The sequence below is a fragment of the Colobus angolensis genome, unplaced genomic scaffold (genome assembly GCF_000951035.1).
Source record: "Colobus angolensis palliatus isolate OR3802 unplaced genomic scaffold, Cang.pa_1.0 Scaffold13, whole genome shotgun sequence".
In the NCBI taxonomy this organism is placed as follows: domain Eukaryota; kingdom Metazoa; phylum Chordata; class Mammalia; order Primates; family Cercopithecidae; genus Colobus; species Colobus angolensis.
This window is the reverse complement of record NW_012114252.1, coordinates 9,682,609-9,689,888: the sequence shown is the minus strand read 5'-3', so window position 1 is coordinate 9,689,888 and position 7,280 is coordinate 9,682,609. Positions and strand designations below refer to the sequence as shown.

Here is a 7,280-nt window from a genome sequence, read left to right as displayed (position 1 = left end):
ACAGCTCACCTTCCTAGGTAACCGCTCTGCCTTCCCAGGTAAAGTACGAATAATATCAGAACTTACAGCATATTTTGAGGTCAAATTTATAGAATTTGGTGATTTCATTTTTATTACTCAACCTTTTATTTACAACCAAATTAATAAGGCTACTTACACATAACAATGTGTGGACATACACATTAAAATAATCATTTGCTGCCTAGCACTCCTACCTAGGTACTTTAAGAACATCATTGAGTGGATAAGTTACCCACTCCCTCTGCCGGGTAAAATACTTTGCACAATATCAACTGAAATGGTACCTCTTCCAAACTGTAATGGTAGAAGTAGGTATTCCCTCTTTTGTGCTGGTATCACGCTTGATGCACACCTAACTTATCATACTTAGGCCAGTGTCTCTGTTATTGGGTTTCTGTCTTCTACTGTGAATGGGTGAGCCCATAAAAAACAGGGAATGTATCTTACAAAATGTTGTATCCTGCTCATTTTGATGTGAAGCTATTGTCTTCCTTCAATAAAAACAGCATTTCTGAGGTCTTAGCATCAGGAAAATCTCCAAGTGGGTAAGGTTAAAGAAAAAATTATTGGCCGGGCGCGGTGGCTCAAGCCTGTAATCCCAGCACTTTGGGAGGCCGAGACGGGTGGATCACGAGGTCAGGAGATCGAGACCATCCTGGCTAACACGGTGAAACCCCATCTCTACTAAAAAAAAATACAAAAAAACTAGCTGGGCAAGATGGCGGGCGCCTGTAGTCCCAGCTACTCGGGAGGCTGAGGCAGGAGAATGGCGTGAACCCAGGAGGCGGAGCTTGCAGTGAGCTGAGATCCGGCCACTGCACTCCAGCCTGGGCGACAGAGCGAGACTCCGAATCAAAAAAAAAAAGAAAAAGAAAAAATTATTCACGACACTTGTTCAATGTAGTGCAATAGTCTGTTCTTACACTGCTATCAATACCCAAGACTGGGTAATTTATTTATTTTATTTATTTATTTATTTATTTATTTATTTATTTTTTGCTCTTTCGCCCAGGCTGGAGCTCAGTGGCACACACTCGGCTCACTGCAAGCTCCACCACCCGGGTTCACGCCATTCTCCTGCCTCAGCCTCCCGAGTAGCTGGGACTACAGGCCCCCGCCAGCACACTCGGCTAAATTTTTTTTTTTGCATTTTTTTTAGTTGAGACGGGGTTTCACTGTGTTAGCCAGGATGGTCTCAATCTCTTGACCTCATGATCCACCCACCTTGGCCTCCCAAAGTGCTGGGATTACAGGCATGAGCCACCACGCCCAGCCTACTTTTTTATTTTTTTGAGATGGAGTCTCACTCTTGTTGCCCAGGCTGGAGTGCACTGGCACGATCTCAGCTCACTGCAACCTCCGCCTCCTGGGTTCAAGTGATCCTCCTGCCTCAGCCTCCCCAGTAGCTGGGATTGCAGGTGCCCGCCATCACATCCAGCTAATTTTGTATTTTTAGTAGAGACGGTTTCACTATGTTGACCAGGCTGGTCTCCAACTCCTGACCTCAGGTGATCCACCCGCCTCGGCCCCCACAGTGCTGGGATCACAGATGTGAGCCACCACACCCCGCCAAGACTGGGTAATTTATAAAGGAAAGAGTTTTAATTAACTCACAGTTCCACGTGGCTGGGGAGGCCTGAGGAAACTTGCAATCATGGCAGAAGGGGAAGCAAACACGTCGTTCACAAGGTGGCAGGAGAGAGAAGTGCCGAGTGAAGGCGGAAAAGCCCCTTGTAAAACCATCAGATCTGGTGAGTACTCACTATCGTGGGAGCAACATGGTTGTTGTTGTCCCATGTCCAGTCACTTCCCACCAGGTCTCTCCCTAGACACCTGGGGATTACAATTCAAGATGACATTTGGGTGAGGACACAGCCAAACCATATTAGATGGTAAAGCAGACTTCCATTCCAGGGGGCCGTGATGATAGGTAGGGGGCCACTGCAGGGCCTTGCAGTGGGGAGAAATTGAACTCAACACCAACTCTGCCAAGGACATCTGGGGATTTATAATCAAGGAGCAGGGTGGAAAGCAGCGCATGGAAAATTACTAAGAGGAAGTCCCAAGGATAAGGGGGTTTCTGTCTAAACAGACCTGATAGGATTCCCGCTGAAAGCAGACCAGGGTGACCAGATATCAAGGGTGATCAACCAAGAGTAGGGGCTTTTCACTAGACCCACTTAGCAGGATTCTTGCTCACAATGGACTCTGCAAGGACAGAGAGAAAAGCCCAAGATTGGGCCTAGTCAAGCAGAGAACTCAGAGAATCCTGACTGGAGTTTTGATCAAAGGAGAGAGTCTTTTTTCAGGCAGGAGGGAAGATGGTTGGCCAAGCATCCTGAACAACCACCTTCCCCTTGCTTTCACCCGCCTTTAGTACAGTGCTCCTTCTGAATAGCTGAGATACACTGAAATTCTTCCTACAAATTACTGAGTAGTAGAGAAGGCGAAAAACAACAACAAAAAAGAATCACAAACTTCCAAAGTATCGAGCTGCATACAAATGGTATCTACTGTCCCCACAGCATAGAGGTGATATCCAGTTCCACTCTGTGGCTGAGAAGTCCCTCTCCAAATCTCCAGAGATTCTCTGCAGCAGACTTCTGGGGAAATGAGTAGATCATCACTAGGGTTGGTGGTCAATCCTTGGATAAAATAGGCTTCAAATGCACTTTGCACTGCTTCAAATCCACTTTCAACATATAATATGAAACTAATACTTATTAGAAAATGGGGCTGGACACAGTGGCTCACACCTGTAATCCCAGAATTTTGGAGCCTGAGGTAGGAGGATCCCTTGAAGCCAGGAGTTTGAGACCAGCCTGGGAAACATAGGGAGGCCTCACCTCTACAAACAAAAAATTTTAAAAACTAGCCAGGCATGGTTGTGTGCATCTGTAGTCTCAGCTACTTGGGTGGCTGAGGCAGGAGGATTGCTTGAGCCCAGGAATTCAAAGCTGCAGTGAGCCATAATCACACTGCTGCACTCCAACCTGGGCATAGAGTGAGACCCCTTCTCTAAGAAAAAGATAAAAGAAAGAAAGTGGGTCTGGAATCTTTGAAAAGGGTAGTTAAATCTTTTCAATGATCCAATAGTATTCACAATGGATGTTTACTCAACAGGGAGCAGTGTGGAAACTCACAGGGTATTTTTGGTTGTCGACAATGAATTGGGAGATATTACATGAGGTCCAACAGTGGCAGACACAATGCTGCACAAAAACCAGATTGTTCTTGATTCTAACCCACCTTTTGACTATCTTGCCACATGCTTATTGTGTGGGTGAAAAGCCTGTTGGTATTCTTTCAGGTCTGGAGCCTATCCCATTTTACATGTTGCTCTGGTCTGAATGCTTGTGTCCCCCAGAATGCACATGTTGAAATGTAATCCACTGTACAGTGGTGCTGGTAGGTGGGTCATCTGGAAGGTGATTAGGTCATCAGGGCAGAGCTCTCATGAACAGGATCAGTGCCCTTATAAAAGAAGCCTGAGGGCACTTGTTTTGTGCTCCCACCATGTGAAGGCTCAGCTGGAAACAAAGAGCCAGCCCTCATCAGACACCGAATCTGCTAGTGCCTTGATCTTGGACTTCCCAGCCTCCAGAACTGTGGGATATATACATATATACATTTAGACAGGGTCTCACTTCGTCGCCTAGGCTGGAGTGCAGGGGCGTGATCATGGTTCACTGCAGCCCGACCTGCTGGGCTCAAGCAATCCTCCTGCCTCAGCCTCCCAAGTAGCTGGGACTACAGGGTGCATGCTCCTACACCCAGATAATTATCTTATTTGTTGTAGAGACAGGGTCTCACTATGTTGCCCACACTGGTCTCGAACTCCTGGGCTCAGTGATCCTCCTGCTAAGGCCCCCCAGAGTGCTGGGATTACAGGCTGGGACTACAGGCATGAGCCACCGTGCCCAGCCTTGCCTTCCTTTAAAATGGGAGCTGTGCTATTTATTATAGTATTTCCAGCTGCATATTTGGGTGAAAAGGATTTCAGTGAAGTGGAACAATTACTGCAAAAGTAACGAAATGTAACGGAACATTTGACATACTTTTTAAAAGAATTAGAACTTCATTAAACTTCATCACTCAAATTCTTAAAAATATTTCATATTATTGCCATCTGTTTCAATTTGGGTCTCTCCAAAAGCAGACTCTGAGACAAAAGTTTCAGATACAAGTAGGAGATTCTCCTGGGGGGTTATAAGCCCCTGGGCACTTGCAGCCTGCTCTATGCATGGGCCAAGCACACCCCTGCATCCAGAGAAAGCCCTCAGGCAGAGGCACCTGGGTTCTTATATGAGAATTGCCACTGAAGCACTAGGTACTTCCAGGGTGGGCAAAGAGAATGCGGTGCGGACACCAGTAGCATCTCCTACAAGTGAAAGGAAGGCAGTTAGGCTCAATTTCCTAATCTCCCTATTCTCCTGCCTCTGGTCCCAGGCAGGATATTTTTGTTACCATGTAAACATCAGAGTGTACTTACACAAACCTGGAGGCTGTAACCTACCACACACCTAGGCTACATGATTTAACCCATTGCTCCCAGGCCATAAACCTGTACAACATGGGCCTGTACTGAATGCTGTAGGCAATTGTAACACAATGGTAAGTATGTGTGTATCTAAACACAGAAAAGGTGCAGTAAAAATATGATATAAAAAGATTAAAAATGGTCCACCTGCAGAGGGCAAATGTCTTGCTATGTTTTGTTGAATCTTCTTGAATCTGCTTTCTATGTTGGGGAAATAGCCCATCACCATCCATCACCATGGATGGAGCTTGCAGGACTGGAAGTTGCTCTGGGTGAGTCGGCGAGTGAATGGTGAGTGAATGTGAAGGCTTAGGATGTTACTGTGCACAAGTGGAGACTTTACAAACACTGGACACTTAGTCTGGCTGCCCTCCCCCTCCACCACGCTCTGTGGTTTGCTGACACTCCTGTCACTGGGTGTGTGGCCGGTTGCACCTTTCCCAGGTTGTGGGTGCACCCTCAGCTTTTACAGAGGCTCCTTCAAGTGGAAAGAAGGAAGTGAGGCCAAATTGCCTAATCTCCTTATCCTCTTACCCCGGGACCCCATCTTTCTCCTTCCCCTCTACCCCTCCCCCTATTATGGCCAAGGGATTTCCAAAACTGTTGTAAGACAAATTATGTTCCAGGAGAGTCTCAGAAAGTCTGCTGGCAGAGTCTCCTCCATATTGCTACAATGATATCATCTATTTGTAGTAGCTGGGGTTGGTTAAGATGTTAAAGTGAGATCATTGCGCTGATCTGCCAAATGTTTATATCCTTCTGCCTGCTAGGGATGGAGTATTTGTTTAGAAGAGAATTTATTCAGTAATGAGTATCCCCACCAATGCCCAAAAAGACACAAAATAATAACTTCTTGGATTTTCTAAGCCAGCAGGTTTAGGAGGGTTTGCCCTCTGCAAACACAACAGGGGGACAGAGTGGGACTCAGGTGGACCCTGCACAAGGAAGCCTGACTCTAAGGAGGAAGGAATGTGCACAGGAATGATGGGATCCTGACACTAATTTTAGATAGTTCTGATGTCCACGTGTCCATCTGGGTGCGTTTCCTTTAATAAGCCACTCCCTTTGTGCGCCATCCATTCTTCCAACTAAAACCCTCCCACTGTTGGGTGCAGCCTTGATCCCTGGTATGGAGGCTCTTCAGTTTTAGTCCCTTGCAGTTGCTGTGTGCAACGGCCTTAACCAAATCCGCTCCGTCAGCCACAAAACCAAAACATCTGCTCAATATCCTCTTGATTCGTTTATTCATCTATTTGAAGTGAATTTTGCAAACACCTTTCAGCCTTTTCTACTGCAGACTAAATATTTCTGTAACTTTCCAACCCTTTGGTAATTCTAATGTTTTTGAATCCTCTCCAGTTTTCCATATTATCTTTACATCATGGAGTTTAAATGGTATATGAGACTCTACCTCTAAAACAGAGGGATAGCATTCATTGATCAGTAACCTTTTGTGATGACAACTTACAGGATCTGGTCCCTGACTCCCAACTTCTAAAGGAAAGGAAAAGAGACTCTAACACAATCTACTAATTAACCCACAGGTTGGATTGAGAAGGAAAAAAAATCCACCTGAATTCTCAAGATAAAAGGTATCATTTAAATAATTATTCTGGGTCTCTGCTTCTCCTGTTCGACAAGACAGCCACATCTTTTTGCACAGTGCCAGCTGCATCCCTCAGACACCATGGTGAAAGTTAAGGCCAGAAAAAACAGATTTGGCCACATTGGGGGCCTGGTCACCAGGGCTGCCACCTCTGGCAAAGTGGATATTGTCACCATCAATGACCTCAACTACATGGTCTACATGTTCCAGTATGATTCCTCCCATGGTAATTTCCACAGCACCATCAAGGCTGAGAACAGGAAGCCTGCTATCAATGACAATCCCATCACCATCTCGCAGGAGTGAGATCCCACCCAAATCAAGCAGGGTCATGCCAGCACTGATTATGTTGTGGTGTCCACCGGCATCTTTGCCACCATAGAGAAGGCTGGGGATCACTTAGATGAGGGAGCCAAAAGGGTCATCATCACTGCCCCCTCTGCTGATGCCCCCATGTATGTGATGAGTGAAAGCCATGAGAAGCACTGCCTACAGTAAGAGCTTGCTACTATTAATAGCACCATTTTAGTAATCATACTCTGAACATTGGCAAAGAGGAAAAGACAGTTCTGAAAATCAAGTCTGTCTGTTTCTGCCAGAACACTCATGAGACACTTTGTTCCCAAAGTAGCAATTAAGAATAAAGAACCAGAACAGTGTGATTGTCCAAGAAGTCAGCTTCTGGCTTAGCTCCTTCAGGATCCCAATTCTCTAGGGAGTCGAGCTACTCTCCGTGGCGTTCCCAGGGGCTGATAAAATAGAGCAGAAGAAGTCATTCTCCCACCTTCCTTCCACATCCACCTATGGCCTGATCATCACTGCAGCACCTCACTGCCCTGAGGTCCAAATGGGGGTTGGCGCACTCAGAGGTCCACAGGCGCCATCGAGGAGGGAAGCAAGCTGGTGCAATTGGTCAACACATGGCACTTCGCTTTCATGCTTGTCACCTAGTAATAGTCTCCATCTACACAACTAAAGGTGTGCCATCTCCCAAATTCTAGAAACACAGGCTCCCTTGATTTTTTTTGAGACAGAGCCTCACTCTGTCACCCAGGCTGGTGTGCAGTGGCATGATCTCAGCTCACGGCAACCTCCATTCCCTGGGTTCAAGCA

General features: G+C 46.2%; 1 pseudogene; it reads left to right on the top strand.

Moving 5' to 3' along the window:
* Positions 1-6,248: 6,248 nt before the first annotated feature.
* LOC105505949 lies at positions 6,249-6,665 on the top strand (annotated as a pseudogene).
* The last annotated feature ends 615 nt before the right edge of the window (positions 6,666-7,280 follow it).